The sequence below is a fragment of the Schistocerca piceifrons genome, chromosome 4 (assembly GCF_021461385.2).
Source record: "Schistocerca piceifrons isolate TAMUIC-IGC-003096 chromosome 4, iqSchPice1.1, whole genome shotgun sequence".
Classification (NCBI taxonomy): domain Eukaryota; kingdom Metazoa; phylum Arthropoda; class Insecta; order Orthoptera; family Acrididae; genus Schistocerca; species Schistocerca piceifrons.
Genome location: NC_060141.1, coordinates 415,644,594 through 415,669,341, shown reverse-complemented (window position 1 = coordinate 415,669,341; position 24,748 = coordinate 415,644,594).

The window sequence follows — 24,748 nt, the reverse complement described above, 5'->3', positions numbered from 1 at the left end:
GGTCTCAGTAGTGTTGAGGCTTTGTGATTTACTTTGGAGAAAAGGGTACGTGACTGGTATCCACGCCAGTCATCGTTATCTGAGCTTTCCACTATTTTGCAGGAGGAATGCCGGTCGATGTGGCCGAGCGGTTCTAGGCGCTTCAGTCTGGAACCGCGCTGCTGCTACGGTCGCAGGTCGATTCCTGCCTCGGGCATGGATGTGTAGGTTAGTTAGGTTTAAGTACAGGGTGATTCAAAAAGAATACCACAACTTTAAAAATGTGTATTTAATGAAAGAAACATAATATAACCTTCTGTTATACATCATTACAAAGAGTATTTAAAAAGGTTTTTTTTTTCACTCGAAAACAAGTTCAGAGATGTTCAGTATGGCCCCCTCCAGACACACGAGCAATATCAACCCGATACTCCAACTCGTTCCACACTCTCTGTAGCATATCAGGCGTAACAGTTTGTATAGCTGCTGTTATTTCTCGTTTCAAATCATCAATGGTGGCTGGGAGAGATGGCCGAAACACCATATCCTTAACATACCCCCATAAGAAAAAATCGCAGGGGGTAAGATCAGGGCTTCTTGGAGGCCAGTGATGACGTGCTCTGTCACGGGCTGCCTGGCGGCCGATCCATCGCCTCGGATAGTTGACGTTCAGGTAGTTACGGACAGATAAGTGCCAACTTGTGGCGCTCCATCCTGCTGAAATATGAATTGTTGTGCTTCTTGTTCGAGCTGAGGAAACAGCCAATTCTCTAACATCTCCAGATACTGTAGTCCAGTTACAGTAGCACCTTCGAAGAAAAAGGGACCAAAAACTTTATTGGCTAAAATGGCGAACAAATGTACAACTAAATGAAACTTTATAGCTCCCTTAATTCGCCGACAGATAGTGCTTAGCTCTGCCTTTTGTCGTTGCAGAGTTTTAAATTCCTAAAGTTGTGGTATTCTTTTTGAATCATCCTGTAGTTCTAAGTCTAGGGGACTGATGACCTGAGATATTAAGTCCCATAGTGCTCAGAGGCATTTAAATCATTTGCAGGGGGAATGGGATAATATTCCCTTGAAAACTATACAGGACCTGTGCTTACACATTCCGAGACAACTGGAAAATGTTTTAAATAACAACGATTAAGGATGGTAATGTCTGGTGTTTCTTGTGTTCTATATTTTTGTCCACCCCTTGTATTTGTATGCAATGTACATTAATATGTGCCCATAATGGTCTCCTTACGTTACTGATACTCATTCGACGGGCTAAGAGAAGGTAACGGCAATTTGGCTCCTCCATGATCAGACCAAGAATGTAGTGCGAGAAGTTTCGTAATTTGAACTTACAAGTCTCTCTGTCGCATTTCAAGGAAAACAAACCGGAATCGATAAGGCATTCGCCAGATTTCCGGAGCTGTATAGTTAATATTCAACGATAAAGCAACAGAAGCTGACATGTAATTGCCATTTCTCAAATTACCGTGTATGGCTGCTTGCACAGTAGTATCTTTGGTTCTCACTGGGGTTCACGCGTATGATTTTAGGTATCCGTCTACTCGACCTGTGCTAGCCGAAATATTCAGACCTTCCTAATGATGCTGCCTCCAATCGTACACAGGAAACACTAGAACAAAATACACTACTGGCCATTAAAATTGCTACACCACGAAGATGACGTGCTACAGACATGAAAATTAACCGACAGCAAGAAGATACTGTGATATGCAAATGATTAGCTTTTCAGAACATTCACACGAGGTTGGCGCTGGTGGTGACACCTACAATGTGTTGACATGAGGAAAGTTTCTAACCGATTTCTCATACACAAACAGCAGTTCACCGGCTTTGCCTGGTGAAACGTTGTTGTGATGCCTCGTGTAAGGAGGAGAAATGCGTACCATCACGTTTCCGACTTTGATAAAGGTCGGATTGTAGCCTATCGCGATTGCGGTTTATCGTATAACGACATTGCTGCTCGCGTTGGTCGAGATCCAACGACTGTTAGCAGAATATGGAATCGGTGGGTTCATGAGGGTAATGCGAAATGCCGTGCTGGATCCCATCGGCCTTGTATCACTAGCAGTCGAGGTGATAAGCATCTTATCCGCATGGCTGTAACGGATCGTGCAACCACGTCTCGATCCCCGAGTCAACAGATGGCGACGTTTGCAAGACAACAACCATCTGCACGAACAGTTCGACGACGTTTGCAGCAGCACGGACTATCAGCTCGGAGACCATGGCTGCGGTTACCCTTGACGCTGCATCGCAGACAGGAGCGCCTGCGATGGTGTACTCAACGACGAACCTGGGTGCACGAATGGTATGGGGTGTCATTGGTTACACGTCTCGGTCACCTCTCGTTCGCATTGACGGCACTTTGAATAGTGGACGTTACATTTTAGAGGTGTTACGACCCGTGGCTCTACCCTTCATTCGATCCCTGCGAAAACCTACATTTCAACCGGATATTGCACGACCGCATGTTGCAGGTCCTGTACGGGCCTTTCTGGATACAGAAAATGTTCGACTGATGACCTGGCCAGCACATTCTCCAGATCTCTCACCAATTGAAAAAGTCTGGTCAATGGTAGCTCGTCACAATACGCCAGTCGCTACTCTTGATGAACTGTGGTATCGTGTGGAAGCTGCATGGGCAGCTGTGCCTGTACACGCCATCCAAGCTCAGTTTGACTCCATGCCCAGGGGTATCAAGGTCGTTATTACGGTCAGAGTTGGTTGTTCTGGGTACTGATTTCTCAGGATCTATACACCCAAACTGCGTGAAAATGTAATCACATGTCAGTTCTAGTATAATACATTTGTCCAATGAATACCCGTTTATCATCTGCATCTCTTCTTGGTGTAGCAATTTTAATGCTACTATTATATTCTGCAACGAACTATAATTCTATACAATTTTCATAGTTGAAGCTTCCTCGCAGATTAAAATGGTCTCGACTTACCGACTGAGCTATTCAAGCATGATTACTCGTTTGAGCAATGTATGTATAGACTCTAACTTTACTCGACTAACGTAATTTACAACCACATTCTGTTTGCGTGCTTGTCGATCAGCACTCCCTCACGTATAACCAGGGTTTGTTCCTACGACTTTGTTTTATAAATGATTTATTAATACTTTATACAGCGTAACAGATGTAATATCAAAATGCTTCGTTGACAAAAGCTCTCATTACCCTCGCGCCCAAGTTCAGTTGCCTCTGGTCTTGGCAGTACAGGACGAACTCTGAGAAAGCCTGGCGTTAGGATGGATGCTTTGAAGGATGCAGTGAAACAAATCTGTTCAATCCGAGGTAAGTCTATACAGTTACGCAGAGGTTACGTTTTGAAAAATTTCATAAACTGCGAAAACAGAAGAACTGTCGCCTCAAATGTAGAACACTGTCAATTAGCCGCGCGGGGTAGCCGCGCGGTCTTGGGCACCTTGCCAAAGTTCGCGCGGCTCCCCCCGTCGGAGGTTCGAGTTCTCCCACGGGTATGGGTGTGTGTGTTGTCCTTAGCGTAAGTTAGTTTAAATTAGATTAAGTAGTGTGTAAGTCTAGGGACCGATGACCTCAGTAGGTTGGTCCTATAGGGACTTACGACAAATTTTCAAGACTTCCACTGGCTATTTTCTATTGAGAATGTGTCAAAGACACGATCTGATGACTTTTGTCGCCTTTATAGACCAAAGGGAGACCTTGAAGGTACGCAGCACGTCCTTGCCCATCATTTAGAAACGAGTGGTTCACCTGCAGTGCTCCATATGATTAAGCCTGTTTACAACGAGCTTCAAAGATGTACACGGTCCAGTCTCGACTATCTTCCGCGTCAACGTGTAATAACCACTCACAGCCGCCAGGTGGCATCATGTGGAGGGACGTGGAACGACCACCACTATAACTACCTATGTAGTTGTATCACTTATTAGCGACAGCGTTGAACTCCCACCGTCGTAGGGTGGTACGGGACTTCAGGTCCCACCGCCACACCTTCAATGCAATGATGTCATTAGAAGATATGATATTTTACCCCTACACCAAAGCAGTTAGATCGATCTACAGCTGAGGCGCTGTACTGTAACCTACCATCCCCCCCCCCCCCCCTTTCACCAAATAAAGAACTGGAAAGCATTGTTGTAGTTGCCGTAATGCGAGCATGGAGCGATTTATCTGACTTTCAGTGTGGTGTGGTCGTTGGCTTTCGGCCGAAGGAGGAAGCATTTCCGAAACGGCTAAGTTTGTAAATTGTTCGAGTGCTGCCGTGGTTGAGGTATTCCATGCATGGCAAAACATTGCTCTCGGAAACCAGCATTGAGGCAATTGTGGTGCACTACGGGCCATACATGTTGGAGGTGAACATGGGTGCGAAGATGTGTACTGGCAAATACCCGTACAAGTACTGAACAACTGAACACCCAGATAAACCAAAGGGCTACCAACAGTGCCACCTCAATGACCATTCAGCGAACGTTGCTGCGTATGGGCCTCTGTTGCAGGCGTCTTGTTCATGCACACAGGCTGAGTGATGTTCATCGGCGACGAAGACTGGAATATCCACACCAGTGCCGCAGCTGGACGTCCACTGAGTGCCGACAAGTGGTCTTTTCAGATGAATAGTCTTTTATGCTCCATCGGACAGATGGCCTTTGGCGTGTACACCATGCATGCGTTACGGACTGGGGAATGCTTTCGTGGTATTTCCTGGGTGATCTCGTCAATCCGAAAGACACAATGGATCAACAGACGTATGCATCTATCCTTGGAGACCGTCACCATCCTTAACTGTAGTCTGGTTTTCCTCAGAATGATGGCATCTACCAGCAGGATAATCAAACCTGTCACACATCTCGCAGTTTACGTGCGTGGTTCGAGGAGTGCCAGAATGAGTTTACTGTACTCCCCTGGCCACCAGATTCCGCGGATTCAAACCACATCGAGAATCTGTCGATCGAGCTTTTATCGTCACGGATCCTCAATCGAGAAACGAAGCGCAGGTGTCCACAGTTCTGGAGTCGGTATGGTTCCACATACCTGTCGGTGCCTTCCAGAACCTCGCATTGTCTTTCTGTACGTCACGCAGCGGTCCTCGTGCAAGAGGTGGTTATTCAGTCATTTGACATGTCATTGAATTAATGTGACTGGACAGTACACTAGCTATATAACTGTTTAAGACATCTGGTGACGAGTTGAATATTAAATTGTGACAGGAAGAGAAATATATGTTTTTATTGCTTTTATTTGGGAGAAGAAACTGACATGTACCACAACGAAATTATTCCACAAAACCTAGATCAGGATTAAGAATTGCTCTGTTTTTTGCGTGAAAAGATAATGATCTGAACATATTAGACCGTTATCTTGGAATAAAGGCGACTTTCGTGATGCCACTGCCCTATTCGTCATCTGTTTTCATGCACCATTATAGCCAAAATCAATTAAACTCTCTCGTGAAGTCTCTGAAAAGAGTTTCATTCTGAAAACTAATCCAAACGCAACACAACGTACATTTGTTTTATAAATGAGAAAGAACTGAAGCAACAAATGTGTTTGGATTAGTAGGTACTAAGTGCTCATAGCTCTCTTTCCCATCCCATAGCACCAGTTCCTAGTTTGGGCTGCTAATGAGCACGACTTGACACGTTTGTTAGTAAAATATAAAATATTATGCGGTAACATCAACGTAAGGGCTACGAAATTATGAAACAGTTATGTAGACAGGCGAGAGACATTTCGTAAAGTATTGCGATTTTGAAATCTAAATAATCAGGTTATTGCAAAAAGCTATACACTAGCTGTGAAGAAGAAACTCTGGTAACGACTTGAACAGCAAACTATGTTGCTACTATCATGAAAGATGATTTCCTAAAGCTAATTAATGAAACCAAAATAAAATTAGAAACTAAAACACCCATCAGTGATGGTGCACAGTTACACTTGTGGAACATCAATGCTGTGTACTTCAGGTGTAATAAGTCTATGTTCCTCCAGGTACCTATGGAATATTTTGTAAATGACACTATTATTACTGTCGTACAGGACTGTAAAATGGACTTAAACAAGTGAAGAAATCAAACAAATAGAGACGATCTTGATGATAATGTCGATGATGAATATGATGCAATAGTTTGGCATTTTGTCTACAGAATTTTCATCATGATCTACTAGTTTCTTTAAAAGCGATTCCTGTTTAGTATCTTTGTGAACAGTTTAAGAAAAATTAGTTTAGATTTCTGTTAGAGATCAAATCAGTATTACCAGGTTCGAAAATTAGCTAGGTCTATTGGCCGTGGTCTGCTGAATCTGCTGGATAAGCGTGATCAGAATTATTCGGTTCTGTTTTGATTTGTCCAGCAGAAAACACCTCAGATCGCTACTACGGCACCAGTCAACTGAAACATGTTCTGAGGCACCAACAGAACGAGGGTAGGAATTAGCCCCCCTGCTCAGTGCCCATACGGATAGTAAGTACCCTGCAACGTTATCTGACAGTCACTATCTCCAACCACTATCACCAACCTTATCTTATCCGTTTAGAGCTTGCACTTCCGTCTCTCGTCTTATTGCTGGTAAAAGTTTGTCAGCCAGAATTTCCATCAGCTCTAAACTGTATCCGGCAGGAACATTTCACCACCCCAAAGGCTGAGGTCAGTATTACACACTATAAACGTGTGGATGCTCCAGCATCAGGCAGTCGACTTGAACGCAAGTGATGACAGAAATATAGCCCTCAATCGCCAAAAGTCTAATCGTAGCTGTATAGTCCCTAACTGCCAAAAATCGAATAATAGTAGTGAGTTAGATTCCTGCGCCACTCTGATTTTTTCCTTTCTTTTCTTCTGTCAAGATCACAAAAACTTTTGACACTAATCATCTTATGATGACAGCAAGGTCAATGTCCACTACGGTGCTTTTCGTGCTGAATAAACTATTTGAAGGTAGTGCGATGAAAACCATGGCTGTTTCAGTAAACAACTCTAGGGAATTCACTGCTTTGCCACAACCGGCTTCAGAATTACAACATTCCATTATCAAATGGTAGATATGACATGTGGCTGTATGTAATACGAGGTCTGTTCAAAAACTAACTTTCCTTTTAAATAAATGATATTATTCGTCTACGTCAATATTACCCCTCCAAAACAACGCTCCTTAGGTATTATCCCTTACTCCAGCCCTTTTCCAGTTCAGGAACTCGTTCTTTGGGATATGCTTGTAAAACGATGGCCCTTAATGATTTTGTTTATTATTTGGACAACGCCTGGCCAATGTGAGGCTAGGGCATCATTACATTATTGTTACTGGTAAAGATTTTCGAACAAGCAACTATGTGTGAGCAGGTGCATTCTAGTAGTGCAAAATCCGTGAATAGTTTGCCATAAATTCGGGTGGTTTTTCTTATGCCACGGACTCCTGAACCACTACGCCGATAAAATAGAAGAATACAGAAAGCATAACCTTTACATTTGACCACACTTCTCGAACTCTCTCCGGTCTTAGCGATCCAGAATTCTTCCACCGGGACGATTAGGGCCTTCGATTAGACTTCTTATCAATCAATTCGTCGTTCCTCACTTGTTATGGCATGTTTCAGCAGTTCTGCACAGTTGTTGACTCCATCTAATAAGTTCTGAACATCACGCATTCGCCGCTATTTTTGTACGAAATTCAATGAATTCGGTATAAATTTTGCTATCATACGTTTCATACCCAAAACATCCGAAAAAATTTCACGGTATAAGCCAAATGACATGCCACAATCTCAGCGACTTCTATGACTATAATTTGGCGATCGTTCATAGCCGCATCTCTCCTTTTTATCCGATATGTCATCGGTTGATGTGCTGTTGCACCGGGAGGGCGTTCGTTAGCTTCGACGTCTACAGAAACGTTTGTACCACTCATAAACCGTCATTTTACTAATAGCTGATTCTCCAAAGGAATATTTAGCATTTATAAAACTTTGCTACACTTATTCTATTATTATGGCAAAATTTAACATAAATTTTCTGATTCATTTTTATACCAAAAATCGCCAGTACTACCAAAACACATGTAACATTTTCGATAGTTGACAACAGACTAAACATCCGATATGCCTAACACTGTACTTATACTTTTTAGATATTTTTACCAATACAACAACAAAATATCGCGCGAATTGGACTAATACAACATGCGAAATTGCAAAATTCCCGTTATTTTTTAAATACACCTCGTAAATGAAAAACAGTTCTTACGGGCGTTATCGATCTTGTGAAAAAGTATGTTTTTTCCATACAGCTAGAAGTCACCATTATTCAATAAGCATATCCTGCATATTATATGCGTGTAATTAGCATTATTCATGTACACACAACAGTATGTTCATTCCACACAACTGTAAGGCACTATTATTCAATAAGGACACTCTACGTATCATAGGCGTATAATTAGCATGATCCATGCACACTGCAACTTATAATTCAGCCCTTCCGTACCTCGTATACTACATACGCACAGTACACCTTTACATCACGTACCATAATTAAAAGAACATTTCACTTTCTCTGAAAACTGGCGTATTTATCAGCTTTACTGTTATTGACACTGCAGTAATAAACAAAATCTATCTTCATTTAAAAATGTTTATTACTGCACAGTGTATTTAAAACCCTTTGGGTCCGTTTCTGAAGCTATTCACAGTTCTTACATTAGTTTTACCTCATTTCTATAGCTGTTAACAACATTCTTCAATTACCATACTTTTTCTTTTACATTCATGCACTAATTTAAAACATAGTCTCAAAAAATTTTAATATAGCGAATATTCTGCATTGTAATTTGCTTAGCCCTTCCAAATTAAGTTTTTTTTTTTTTTTTTTTTTTTTTTTTTTTTTTTTTTTTTTTTGTAAATGACTGACATTTGAGAAAAAGAATGTCCATATTAACAAGCTGTTTCAAAGATTCAAATTCATTGTCGATTCTGGAAGACATAAGCTCCTTTTAGGCTCTTACAGAGGAATTTCAGTTACTTCAGTCCACAATAAGTTTTTGTTGTGGTTTTCAGTCCGAAGACTGGTCTGATTCAACTCCCGGCGCTAGTCTGTGTAAGCCTCTTCGTTTCAACATAACTCAAACATACATTCATTTGAACCTGATTACTGTCCTCCTCTACAATTACTGCCCCACACTTCCCTACATTACTAAAATCATGATTCCATGATGCAACAGGATGTGTTCTATCGACTAATCCCTTCATTTACTCAGATTGTGCTACAAATTTCTGTTTTGCTCGATTCGTTTCAGTACCTTCTCATTAGTTATTCGATCTACCCATCTAACTTAAGCATTCTTCATAGTACCACATTTCAAAAGATATTGTCTTTTTATCTGAATTTTCGTTTCTCTAAATTATGTGAATAATTTATTTTATCTCATCAAGCATTATTTACACCTCTTCATGTGCGGAGCTAGTACGCATATAAACTGGTACTATTGTGGTGGGTGTGGGCTTCGTGCCTACCTTGGTTACGATTATGTATTAATTGTGTTGTTCATAGTAGTTTACCCGCATTCCTATTTCCTTATTCATTATTAGACCTACTCCTGCATTACCCAACTTAGATTTTGTATTTATAAATCAGAGATCTTGTTCCTCCTGCCACTGCACTTCACTAGCTCCGACTACATATAACTTCATCCTATCCGTTTCCCTTTTTAAAACTCTCTAACTGACCTATCTGATTAAAAGAGATACAACATTCAGCGATCTGACCCATAGAATGTCAGTTATGTTTCTTCTGATGACAGTACCCTCCTGAGTAGTCCCCGTTCGGATAGCCCAACGGAGGACTGTTTTTTGTCCGGAATTCCGTTCTCAAGATGATGCCATCATTATTAAGCCATACAGCACAGCTGGAAGCCATGGGGAAAAATAACGGCTGTAGTTTCCCCTTGTGGCCAATCGTTTGAAGTACCATCATAGCAAGGCTGTATTTACTGAATGTTGCTTGGCCAGACCAGTCAATCATCCAGGCTGTTTGCCCTGCAACTACACGTAGGAGAAAATGTTGTAGCTTGGAATATTTTACAGACTTTGCCCTCTAGCCAGCCCTGTAACAGAATTTTAAAATATTTCCTTATTCCATTTTGAAATGATAGAGTTAACTTTTTCTGAAATTACAAAAATTTCTCCGGAGAAGTCAGACCTTTCCAAGTGTGAAAACTGTTCCAAGGTACAATGTGGTCATGTATCTAGGTTGGTTGGTTTTGGGGAAGGAGACCAGACAGCGTGGTCATCGGTCTCATCGGATTAGGGAAGGATCGGGAAGGAAGTCGGCCGTGCCCTTTCAGAGGAACCATCCCGGCATTTGCCTGGAGTGATTTAGGGAAATCACGGAAAACCTAAATCAGGATGGCCGGACGCGGGATTGAACCGTCGTCCTCCCGAATGCGAGTCCAGTGTCTAACCACTGCGCCACCCCGCTCCATGTATCTAGCAATAAATATTCTACTCAAATATAAAAATGTTGGAATACAGAAAATCTTGGCGGTAGTGTGTTCAACGGTCTATATGTTACGCTACTACATAATAACCGGCAAGCGAAATCAAATTAAAAAGAAGTATTATCAGAAACCAGTTGTAAGTTAAAAACATTTTGAAATATAAACTATTCACAGCTAACACAAATGTTCCGTTTTCAAGACAAGGATAACTGTTAAGACATTAAAGAGACTCAGTTCATTTGCGAATATCATTTGTTCCATCGCAGAAGACCTTCTTCCGTTTCAAGGTATAAGATGGAGCACGACTGACGAAGTACGAGGATTGACTGAAAAGAATGCCTCTACCTTCGTAAATCTTCAACAGTTGGCAGCATTGGTATGCGGCAGGTACTGGCTTGTTCCGTAGCCTCTTCTCTACAGCTCCAGTTGGCGGGAAGCTTTAGAAATAAACGATTGTGTTGTTACAGAGTAAAGTATGGAACCCTGCCCAGACCGTTAGTTAATGCTATTTAAGCAACGTGCAGTCATTGAGTTCTTGAAAGCAGAAGGTGTCACCCTAAAGGAGATTCAACAGAGAATGAAAGCAATTTATGGTGATTGTGCTGATGTGAGTACCGTGCGTCGTTGGGCGAGGAAGTTTAAAGATGTTGAGGCGGGAACATCTGACCTGCGTGTCAAACAAAGAGTTGGACGTCCTGTGACATCAATCACCTAGTTTCACAAGCAAAATGTTGACAGATTGATTCAGGACTATTGTCATATCACTCAGAGAGAAACTGCAAGCACAATCGGCATTTCACAAGAACGTGTGGCTCACATTATTGCTTTGCTTGGCTATCGGAAGATCTGCGCACAATGGGTACCTGGATACCCCGGAAACTGACTCCTGAAATGAAAGTGCACAGACTTGAAATTTAGCACCGTCTGACTTCCATCTGTTCCGGATAATGAAAGACGTTCTGCGAGGACATCATTGTGGGTCTGATGAAGACGTTCAGTGAATTGTGAGACTGTGGTTGCGGAAGCGGAGTGTCGACTACTTCCGTGACGGCTTCAGAAAACTTGTTCATCGTTGGCAGAAATGCATCCAATTCGCTGGTTATTATGTGGAGAAGCGAATATTGGTAATTGAAGATCACATTCTAAGGATTATTTCTGCGTTTGATTTATTAAACTATCCCCATCTAAATGCAATTAACGAAGGTGGAGGCATTACTTTTCGTTCAACCCTCGTATGACTTCATAATCCACACGTCATATAACCAGTTTTAAAATACAGGGTTATTACAAATGATTGAAGCGATTTCACACCTCTACAATAACTTTATCATTTGAGATATTTTCACAATGCTTTGCACACACATACAAAAACTCAAAAAGTTTTTTTAGGCATTCACAAATGTTCGATATGTGCCCCTTTAGTGATTCGGCAGACATCAAGCCGATAATCAAGTTCCTCCCACACTCGGCGCAGCATGTCCCCATCAATGAGTTCGAAAGCATCGTTGATGCGAGCTCGCAGTTCTGGCACGTTTCTTGGTAGAGGAGGTTTGAACACTGAATCTTTCACATAACTCCACAGAAAGAAATCGCATGGGGTTAAGTGGGGAGAGCGTGGAGGCCATGACATGAATTGCTGATCATGATCTCCACCACGACCGATCCATCGGTTTTCCCTTACAGAGGCATCCAGAAGCTTTAAACTGCGCATACCATCGCTGAATGGAGTTAGCAGTTGGTGGATCTTCGTTGAACTTCGTCCTGAAGTGTCGTTGCACTGTTATGACTGACTGATGTGAGTGCATTTCAAGCACGACATACGCTTTCTCGGCTCCTGTCGCCATTTTGTCTCACTGCGCTCTCGAGCGCTCTGGCGGCAGAAAACTGAAGTGCGGCTTCAGCCGAACAAAACTTAATGTGTTTTTCTACGTATCTGTAGTGTGTTGTGACCATATGTCAATGAAGGGAGCTACAGTGAATTTATGAAATCGCTTCAATCATTTGTAATAGCCCTGTATAATCAGTTTTAGTTGCCATGAAATTCTGTTTGAAGAATTAACAATGTATTACAAATAGCTTCAACATATTATGCAGCACTTAAATGTGCAGAACTCAAAATATTTACAATCTCTGCATAAAGTTTCGCGACAATAAAAACAGTAAAACATTTCAAAACTGCTTAGTTACAGAAAGAGGAAAATTTCAGAAAATGGTTCATGACCTCCCTGTGCACAAATAGACCAATCAAAATGGAGAGACTCTGGTAGAATTCTGTAGATATTTCAGCCTGAAAATAATGTCAGCCTCTTTTTAAGAAGAAACCACAAAACAAAATGCATGACCGTCATCAACAAGAATAAATTCCTTTAACAAGGCAGTAAAAGCTCCTTTGGTGCAAAGTAGCTCGTGAACAGACAGTTAAATCTCAACACAAAGCATTCAAAACATGGAACAGTAACAAAGTAGAAAATGCAGCTGACATGATCCTGACAACCGAAAAATAAGTTTCCAAATTAATTATGCAAACAGAACGACAATATCAGCACTTGAGAACAGTCAACGCTCTAAAACTGAAAAACGCTCTAAAACTGAAAAAAGACTTTTAAAAAAAGCTACAACTTTTTATAAAACTTTTAAAACGAGGATAAAAAGCTCTGCTCCAAGAAGCAAAATGGACAACTGGCATCTAATAATCACGAAAACTGCAGAGAACTTTGCAAATATTTTAAAAACCTTCTAAATTTCCCTGAGCCCACAGAAGAATTTCCTCCCTAACTTCCAATTCAAATTCACAAGCACCAAATAAAGAGGAAATTGCTGGACAAATTACAGGGCTAAACAATAACAATGCATCTGATGGAGCCAGAATTGTCACAGAAATTCTAAAATTAGTTGGTTTCAAAACCTTGAAAGAAATAGCATCGATCACAATGTGAGACCACTGCCGTTTGTTGTAAACGTCGATCGTAGTTGAGCTTCTTTAATCACATCAGACTGGTCTGGTTTCAGTAGCAGACCTTCCTGAGGGCATAATGCTAATTAATGAAGTTACGCAACGGATTCTGGATAACGTGATCTGGTGTAAGGGACTCTAAGCAATGAATCCTGGATGAGGTCTCTTAACAAGTTCTCCATCTCTTTACTATGATATGGGATTTAATATCTATGAAATTAAATTCATCAGTAGCACTATCTAGAGTTTATTCTACAAATAGGATTGTGCTTTGCAAGGATTAATAATTATGATTCACAACCTCGTCTCAGTTAATACACAACTGTTGACATTAATAATCATCGTTCTCTGTTGGCATGGTTTGGAGATGAATAGGGATCACAAGCAGTATGCGCCTTGATTTTATCATATTTAGAGACACGCGAAGTTGTATGGTGGGTAAGCAGTGATTGCACAGTGAGAAATTGACAGCAAATGAAGATAATGTTACTGTTTGGGCAGAATGACCATTCCAGAGGGCGGCACTTCTAGCCGAACGAACAATTCATTATGCCTATGCTGATGCCGCAACGTATTCTTACCATGAGCTGCGTCGACTGCCATCGGACCATAGTAGGCCCTCTGTCACTGGTAGTCATACGTATGTGTGTGTGCTCTGCTCATATTGGCACCCACAATCTGAACGTTAGTCTGTCCTCCCTGTTCCGCGTCCCCTGACCGATTCTCCTCACTACAGGGTCCTGTAAAAAAAAAAATAAATAAATAAATAATTAAAAAAACGAAAAGCAAACAACAAAACTACTCTTCCACCCTTCCACAGCGTTCTCGAAACTCTTCAAACTTCTGTGCAATATCCCGCTTTGTTGCCAACATTGCCCAGTAGTATAAAATTATAAGGTCTCTCTTACTCTCTCCTTCAACTCCGTATTAACTCCTCCTCCAGTCCACTTTTTTATCATGTTTCTCTGCTCAAAAAGTGGGATGTAAGACAGACGTCACAGCACATCCACCAACGACAATGTGTGTTCTTTCTGCCTCCACGTTTTCTCCACTGTGGGAATATAAAAGGAAATAATAGGTTCTGTTCTTTTAGCATTGCCTGAGAAAGTCACCCGCGTCGCTACAATGGCACAGTTGGACGTTTAACCTGGAAGGAAAAACCCAAGAAGACCGGAACGACTTGGTCTGACGAGCCGAAAAGGGTCAGTTCTCAGAGAACCAAAGTAATATGGGCTCAAATAAAAGGCAAAACAAAACCCTGAAGTTGCCCATTGTTGCACGTCGTGTGGTCCATTAGAACCCAAACGTGAATAATGACATACAACATGCCAACTAGCATTATAAAATACCAGAAATATGTGCGACGACCAGAGAAGTACTTTATACCTTCATGAGGTAAATTTTACCCTGTTACTCCATCGACAGTCGTCTCTCTCTTTGTTCACTAGAATTTTGCAATTTCAAATTCTTTCTCTGTCACTGATGATATTATCGCATATCAGACAAAACATGACTTATCACCAGGAGACACTACTCTATTACCATGCAACACCTCTCTAACTTTGATAGTGGCTACAAATCGGCAAGAAAGAGACTCCACAAGTTCTTTCGCCACATCCAGCTGAAGCCACTAATTGATGATTAGACTACGAAGGTAGCCAGATTGCAGAGGTGTTGGCTACTGTGTTCCACCAGCTCTTTCAAACAGTCCCAGACATGAAACTTCCTGGCAGATTAAAACTGTGTGCCCGACCGAGACTCGAACTCGGGACCTTTGCCTTTCGCGGGCAAGTGCTCTACCAACTGAGCTACCGAAGCACGACTCACGCCCGGTACTCACAGCTTTACTTCTGCCAGTACCTCGCCTCCTACCTTCCAAACTTTACAGAAGCTCTCCTGCGAACCTTGCAGAACTAGCACTCCTGAAAGAAAGGATATTGCGGAGACATGGCTTAGCCACAGCCTGGGGGATGTTTCCAGAATGAGTCCCAGACATGTTTTATGGGGCTAAGATTATGTGATTTAGCGGGCCAGTCGAGGCGCGGTATGGTGGCTGAGCATTCATTAAACCAGGAACGTATGCGCGCAGCCTGTGAATGCGGCTGTAATCGTCTTGAAAAATGAAAGTGTCCACAGTACACACATCATGGAAATATAAAAGGAAGGTCAACACTTGATCAGCGACAATATAGAAATTAGCAGTCTGGTTTATTTCAGAGTAATGGGAATGAGTGGGTCCAAATCATGAGAGTAAATCATCAAAAAAACAGCACAGAACTATTTCCGGTCTGAACTTAGCTCTCCACATTGGGTTGGTTAAACTCCTCATTGGACCACTGGTGCAATCGACGCCGTGCACAATTTGAAAACAAGTAAACTTGCGGCCCGTCGGAACACACTACAGCACTACAGGCTTCTAATCAGCAACTGTCCAGTGTCCGTCTTGTTCGGCTGCAACCGAGAGCAATGCGTTTTTGCGAGATACCCGAAACAAAATGCTCATTGTATGAAATTCCCTTCACCATGTCGTCTCGAAAACTGGTTGAACCTGCCATTATTAGGAAGCGCTTCCTATCGGGATTGAAAGCGATTGTCTTTGACATGGAGTGACATTCGTCTCCGGTCCCTGTCGATTAATTCTTTTATGGCCAATGTTCTTATCCCGCGACACAGCAGGGAGTAGTGTAGTATTCCTTTTAGACACGTTGGACAGTGCGCGTTGATACACTAACAATCAGACAACATCATTTGCGGCGTGGTCTTTGACAAGTCCAAATGCGATGGCTCATTCCTACCACACTGTCGTTTTTTTTCTTTATTGTATTACAATACCCCATCTGGGGCGGGCTGGCAGCAGCATATGCGCTGCTCTTCAGCCGAAAGAAATTAATCATACAATAGAAGATATTTGTTGTTGTTGTTGATGTCTTCAGTCCTGAGACTGGTTTGATGCAGCTCTCCATGCTACTCTATCCTGTGCAAGCTTCTTCATCTCCCAGTACTTACTGCAACCTACATCCTTCTGAATCTGCTTAGTGTATTCAACTCTTGGTCTCCCTCTACGATTTTTACCCTCCACGCTGCCCTCAAATGCTAAATTTGTGATCCCTTGATACCTCAGAACATGTCCTACCAACCGGTCCCTTCTTATTGTCAAGTTGTGCCACAAACTCCTCTTCTCCCCAATTCTATTCAATACCTCCTCATTAGTTATGTGCTCTACCCATCTAATCTTCAGCATTCTTCTGTAGCACCACATTTCGAAAGCTTCTATTCTCTTCTCGTCCAGACTATTTTTCGACCGTGTTTCACTTCCATACATGGCTACACTCCATACAAATACTTTCAGAAACGACTTCCTGACACTTAAATCTATACTCGATGTTAACAAATTTCTCTTCTTCAGAAACGCTTTCCTAGCCATTGCCAGTCTACATTTTTATCCTCTCTACTTCGACCATCATCAGTTATTTTGCTCCCCAAATAGCAAAACTCCTTTACTACTTTAAGTGTCTCATTTCCTAATCTAATTCCCTGAGCATCACCCGACTTAATTCGACTACATTCCATTATCCTCGTTTTGCTTTTGTTGATGTTCATCTTATATCCTCCTTTCAAGGCACTGTCCATTACGTTCAACTGCTCTTCCAAGTCCTTTGCAGCCTCTGACAGAATTACAATGTCATCGGCGAACGTCAACGTTTTTATTTCTGCTTCATGGATTTTAATACCTACTCCGAATTTTTCTTTTGTTTCCTTTACTGCTTGCTCAATATACAGATTGAATAACATCGGGGACAGGCTACAACCCTGTCTCACTCCCTTCTCAATCGCTGATTCCCTTTCATGACCCTCGACTCTTATAACTGCCATCTGGTTTCTGTGCAAATTGTAAATAGCCTTTCGCTTCCTGTATTTTACCCCTGCCACCTTTAGAATTTGAAAGAGAGTATTCCAGTCAACATTGTCAAAAGCTTTCTCTAAGTCTACAAATGCTAGAAATGTAGGTTTGCCTTTCCTTAATCTAGCTTCTAAGATAAGCCGTAGGATCAGTATTGCCTCACGTGTTCCAACATTTCTGCGGAATCCAACATGATCTTCCCCGAGGTCGGGTTCTACCAGTTTTTCCATTCGTCTGTAAAGAATTCGCGTTAGTATTTTGCAGCTGTGACTTATTAAACTGATAGTTCAGTAATTTTCACATCTGTCAACACCTGCTTTCTTTGGGATTGTAATTATTATATTCTTCTTGAAGTCTGAGGGTATTTCGCCTGTCTCATACATCCTGCTCACCAGATGGTAGAGTTTTCTCAGGACTGGCTCTCCCAAGGCCGTCAGTAGTTCCAATTGAATGTTGTCTACTCCCGGGGTATTGTTTCGACTCAGGTCTTTCAGTGCTCTGTCAAACTCTTCACGCAGCACCGTATCTCCCATTTCATCTTCATCTATATCCTCTTCCATTTCCATTATATTGTCCTCAAATACGTCGCCCTTGTATAGACCCTCTATATTCTCCTTCCACCTTTCTGCTTTCCCTTCTTTGCTTAGAACTGGGTTTCCATCTGAGCTCTTGATATTCATACAAGTGGCTCTCTTTTCTCCAAAGGTCTCTTTAATTTTCCTGTACGCAGTATCGATTTTACCCCTAGTGAGACAAGCCTCTAGATCCTTACATTTGTCCTCTAGCCATCCCTGCTTAGCCATTTTGCACTTCCTGTCGATCTCATTTTTGAGACATTTGTATTCCCTTTTGCCTGCTTCATTTACTGCGTTTTTATATTTTCTCCTTTCATCAATTAAATTCAATATTTCTTCTGTAACCCAAGGATTTCTACTAGCCCTCATCTTTTTACCTACTTGATCCTCTGCTGCCTTCACTACTTCATCCCTCAGAGCTACCCATTCTTCTTCTACTGTATTTCTTTCCCCCATTCCTGTCAATTGTTCCCTTATGCTCTCCCTGAAACTCTGTACAACCTCTGGTTCTTTCAGTTTATCCAGGTTCCATCTCCTTAAATTCCCACCTTTTTGCAGTTTCTTCAGTTTTAATCTACAGTTCATAACCAATAGATTGTTGTCAGAGTCCACATCTGCCCCTGGAAATGTCTTACAATTTAAAACCAGGTTCCTAAATCTCTGTCTTACCATTATATAATCTATCTGATACCTTCTAGTATTTCCAGGATTCTTCCATGTATACAACCTTCTTTTATGATTCTTGAACCAAGTGTTACCTATGATTAAGTTATGCTCTGTTCAAAATTCTACCAGACGGCTTCCTCTTTCACTTCTTAGCCCCAATCCACATTCACCCACTATGTTTCCTTCTCTTCCTTTTCCTACTCTCGAATTCCAGTCACCCATGACTATTAAATTTCGTCTCCCTTCACCACCTGAATAATTTCTTTTATCTCATCATACATTTCATCAATTTCTTCATCATCTGCAGAGCTAGTTGGCATAAAACTTGTACTACTGTAGTAGGCATGGGCTTCGTGTCTATCTTGGCCTCAATAATACGTTCACTATGCTGTTGGTAGTAGCTTACCTGCACTCCTATTTTTTTATTCATTATTAAACCTACTCCTGCATTACCCCTATTTGATTTTGTATTTATAACCCTGTATTCACCTGACCAAAAGTCTTGTTCCTCCTGCCATCGAACTTCACTAATTCCCACTATATCTAACTTCAACCTATCCATTTCCCTTTTTAAATTTTCTAACCTACCTGCCCGATTAAGGGATCTGACATTCCACGCTCCGATCCATAGAACGCCAGTTTTCTTTCTTCTTATAACGACGTCCTCTTGAGTAGTCCCCGCCCGGAGATCCGAATGGGGGACTATTTTACCTCCGGAATATTTTACCCAAGAGGACACCATCATCATTTAACCATACAGTAAAGCTGCATGCCCTCGGGAAAAATTACGGCTGTAGTTTCCCCTTGCTTTCAGCCGTTCGTAGTACCCGCACAGCAAGGCCGTTTTGGTTAGTGTTGCAAGGCCAGATCAGTCAATCATCCAGACTGTTGCCCCTGCAACTACTGAAAAGGCTGCTGCTCCTCTTCAGGAACCACACGTTTGTCTGGCCTCTCAACAGATACCCCTCAGAAGACATTTAAAATAACATAAAGGAGAGAATATGGCGTACATCCATATCAAAAGGGGGAACATCATGGAAGAGAACAGACAAAAAGGGGGCGACTGTAAAATGGAGATAAAAACTGTAAAAAATTAGCGCACACAAAACAAAACCACACACTGGATCAGAAAAGTATCGACGGATGGCTTAGCACATAACAATCACTGACAATAACACTATGTACAAGTCCAGCAGACAATTAAAACCACAGCTCTTGACGCACAGGAGAACAGCACCAGACACAACTCTGACCTTGTACACTGATGACGATGAGCAAACAGAAAGGATCTGCCAGGGGCATACCGATGACGAAGGAGTGCAGAAGGGGGGGGGGAGGAGAGAGGGGAGAAGGGAAGAAGGGAGGGAGGGGAGGAGATGGGGAGGAGACAGTCAGGTGCGCGTAGAAGACGGCTGGGGAGGGAAGGACGTGGGAGGGAAGCAGTTGAGGAGGGGGTGCAGAGACTCAGGGAGGGAAAGAGAAAAATCCGCTCAGGGAGAAAGAGGGGAGAGGAAAAAGGGGGCCCTGGGGAATGAGGGGGTAACAAGGCCAGGTTACAGTTGGGAGGAAGGGTGGATGTCACAGCAAAGTTCAACATCCGGGAGGGGGAGATGCTGAAAATTGCCCTGATGAAGATGGAGGGTGTGGAGGTGGAGAGAGGGAAGGATACAGCGATAGAGGCGCAGCAACAGGTGAAGAGTGGAGAGGAAGGAGGAAACTAGGGGGTGAGGGGATCAAGCCTGCAGACAGTGTAAAGGATGCGATGTTGGAGGAAAAGGAGGAGGTGGGGGAAGGAGACGAGGTAATACAGGATCCATATGGGGGAAGGAAGACGGACATGGAAGGCAAGGTGGAGTGCATGGCGTTCGAGAATTTGGAGCGCCTTGTAAAATCGGGTGGGTGCGGAGATGCAGGCAATGCTGGCATAACAGAGGATAGGATGGGTGAGGGATTTGTGGGTGTGGAGGATGGTGGAAGGATGCAATCCCCATGTCGGGACAGACAGGAGTTTCAAGAGGTAGGAGTGCGGATGCGCTTTCTGCTGGATTGTCAGGAGGTGAGGGGTCCAGATGAGGTGATGGTCAAGGGTGAGGCCAAGGTATCACAGGATGGGGGTGAAATGGATGGGACAACAATAAATGGAGTGGTAGAAATCGTGGAGATGGAAGGAAGAGGTGGTGCGGCCTATGACGATTGCCTGGGTTTTCGAGAGGTTGAGATGAAGGAACCACTGGTTACACCAAGTGGTGAGCTGGTCAAGGTGGGTTTGAAGGGTGCGTTAGGTTTGTTGAAGGGTAGCCATTCTGTCACGTCTGTCGGCTCATATGACTTCGCTGATCCCATACAACAGAGTGGCACAAGCACACCACTTCACTGCTACACTTCACTTTGCGATGGTGGATGACATAACCCTCTGGTACTGGTTCCATCCATCAACAGTACTCCAAAGCGACTACTGTGCTGCTTTAATAGCGTGACATACACACTGTCCAGTCATATTAATGTGGCCACCGCCTATGTTCAAAGTCAATGTGCGGTAACCACTCACAGACACCAGGTAGCAGCACTAACAGTGGAGGATATAGAAAGTCGGTCCGGAAAACAGTGCAGTCGTTGTCGTAATGCGGGAACGGAGTGATTTGTCTGCATCCAAACAGGCACGATCATTGTCTTTCTGGTAAAGGATGGAAGAATTTCCGAAACAGCTAAGCTTGTAAACTGTTTGCTTGCAACCGTGGCTGAAGTATACTGTGCATGGAAAAAGGTGGCCGGCCGGGGTGGTCGAGCGGTTCTAGGCGTTTCAGTCTGGAAACGCGCGACCGTTACGGTCGCAGGTTCGAATCCTGCCTCGGGCATGGATATGTGTGATGTCGTTAGGTTAGTTAGGCTTAAGTAGTTCTAAGTTCTAGGGGACTGATGACCTCAGATGTTAAGTCCCATAGTGCTCAGAGCTATATGACCTATGTGAATAAAAGTGCTATCGAAAACCGGCGTCGAGGCAACTGTGGTGTACTATGGGCAGTAGATGACAGGGATGAACGACGGTTGCGGAGATGTGTACGGGCGAATAGACGCGCAGCTGCCGAGCAACTGAACGCCCATTGAACCAAACGGCTACAACGACCGTACAGCGAACGTTGCTGCATATGGGGCTACACGGCAGGAGCCTGGTTCATGAAACCATGCTCACTGTTGTTCATCGGCGACGAAGACTGGAATTTTCATGCCAGTACCGCAACCAAACGTCTTCTGAGCGGCGACATGTTAACTTTTCAGGTGATTTACGTTTTATGCTCCATAGGAGGGGAAGCAAACTCTCCGTAACAAAGTGAAAGAAAACACTCTGTACGAGTAACAATCACTGGAAGGATCCAGGTCGGAGGAGGGCGCTTAAGGTCTGGAGAATGTTTTCGTGTCATTGCCTGCGTGATCTCGTCATTCTGGTAAGAACAGCTGATCAACACAAATATGCATCTATTCTAAAGGATCATGTCCACGCCTTGTTTTTCCTCGGCGCGGTGCCATCTACCAGTAGGACAACGCAGTCTGTCACAAAGCTCGGGGTGTACGTGCGTGGTTCAGGATGAGTTTACCGTAGTCCCCTGGCCGCAAAACTCCCCGGATTCAAAGCCAAACCTCGATCGGGCTGTTCGTGCCACGGATCCCCAACCGTGAAAGCAATCGCAGCTGGCTGCGACATTGGAGTCGGTGCGGTTCCCCATCCCAGTTGGTACATTCCAGAATCTCACTGACTCTCTTCCTCCTCGTCTCGCAGCGGTCCGCGTTGCAAAAGATGGCTTGTCTACAGAGCTTATCTTTCTCCTTATAAAGTCTCGAAACAACGTGTCATTCGCTTGCACACGAGTAACAAAACTCTCGATTTCATGTAAACACCACTACCTGCTTATACGGCGCGATGCCGTGATGATAAACTTTCACGAATGATGGAAAAGGGTAAATGTATCAATGTGAGGTGATGGACCCTGGTCGGGAAACGACCGAGTCGAAAACTATAAGCGAAAATCGACCTCATACCTCTGACAGTGGACTTCTTTGCTTTCCATATCGTGAGACGGGATAGTGTGGACCAAGAAAATAAAAAGATGTCTAGTTAATGTGGTCTCTAAAGAGCATACCTTAAAAACTATGAGCACTTGTTCAGAAGATGAGATGTGTTTCACAGTATCCAAGGTGAACAAGTGCTCATAGCTCTTAAAGTACGCACTTTAGAGCCCATGTGTACGGGAATTTGTTCTTGTTTTGATTCGCATTACCTCCTCTCAAAATATGGAGAGCAAAGAGATTTCAGTGGAAGAGGTATCAGAACGATTTGCGCTTATAACTTTCGACTTGGCCGTTTCCGGATCAGGTTTACTTACCTCAAATCGTCGCTGAAAGTTTGTAACACCTTCATGGCGTCACCCTGTATACCCAGACATATCTGACTTAATAATTCCTGTTGTGATCCTCTTCTCTTCTCGTCATTCCTTGCCTTCATCATGAAAAAAATGGCCCCTTACGGAAATTATTAACACAAAAATGCTGTAATATAGTAGAGAGAGCTCTATATGCGTTTATTTTTACTTTTGCATTTTATTGTGTGCGAGAGCTTCCAATATTGGAAACGTTTTACATGCGTTTTAATACGACTATACTTTTTTGATATTTATATTACCCAGTGATATCTACCTAAACTGGATGTCGAACTGTAGTTGCCTCAGCACGCTGCAGGGCGTCACACTTCCTTTCTTCTGTATCTACGACACGGCAACAAAACAGTGTCACTAGAACGCTAACAGAAAATAGTTTACAATTCTACATCAATATGAACTTGTTACATTGAATTTTCCAAACTTCTGGTGAAGAGCAAAATAAACTGCTTCGGAACTAGTACAAAAATGGCGACTGTTTTGCTGTGTCATTTTAAAAGTCTAATGTGGTCCGGACATCGATTGGCTGAACATATAACTCATTTTGCTAAATTTCTCTTATGATTTACTCATTCATTCATTTGTGAAAAGTAACTCCTTGGGAGCGAATAGAAATCGATGAGTTAAATGCTGTATCACCCAAACCTTTAAATTTGTGTAATTAGTTAAATGAAATGTTTCGAACAATGCAGACGCTCTTGAACAAGTTTCACAACGCTTGTTCACACATGCTACAGTTGATGATAAAAATTAGGAGCGATTCATGCTAGTACTACTTAAATAGAATCTGATGTTAAGAAGTGTGTATACACCTAATTACTAAACTAAAGCGAAATACGACTGGAACTCTAATAGTGACAACTTTTTATTTACAAGTTACACAAAATATATACGTTTCAAAGTTTTATTGTGCAAAGTAATCGACAGAATTTCCCGTAAATCGTTGCCGAAGATGGATAAGTCGTGGAGCGATCTATTGACCGACGAATCTCTGTAACAGTTCTGAAGCGAATGCTACGTAGTAGGCCTACTTCCCTCATCTTAGGAATCAAGTTGGAAGTCTTAAGTCAGTGGAGTGTGGTGGGTGATACAGCACTTCCCAGCAGGCTGTGTTGCAAAAATGAACAGCTTTAGGAAAGAAGAGGTGACATTTTCTGCAGGACAATGCTCAGGCGCATACGGCGCAAGTTGTGACTGCTTTGTTCGATCGATGGGGCTGGTAAATGCTGTACCATCCACAACACTCCACAGACCGAAGCCCTTGTGACTTCAACATGATTCCTAAGATGAAGGAAGAACTTCATAGCATTCACTTCAGAGCTGATACAGAGATTCGTCGGGCAACAGACCGTTCCACTCTATCTGTCAAAGCGAATGGCGCTGTTAAGTGTATCCAATGACTGCCGCATCGCTGGCAGCGGATTCTACATAATGCTGTTGACTACTCTGAAGAACAATAAAACTTTAGAACATATATCTCTTTTGTATAAGCTATACATAAACGGTTGCCACTATTAAAGTGCCAGTCCTCAAACATTTTCATGTATTTGGAATCTGAAGTGATCAATTACCGAGCTAAATTTCTATTGCCACTCAGCGTCAAAAGCACATACACTGCTGACCATTAAATTTGCTACACCTAGAAGAAATGCATATGATAAACGGGTATTCATTGGGCAAATATATTATACTAGAACTGACTTTTGACTTCATTTTCACACAATTTGGGTGCATATATCCTGAGAAAT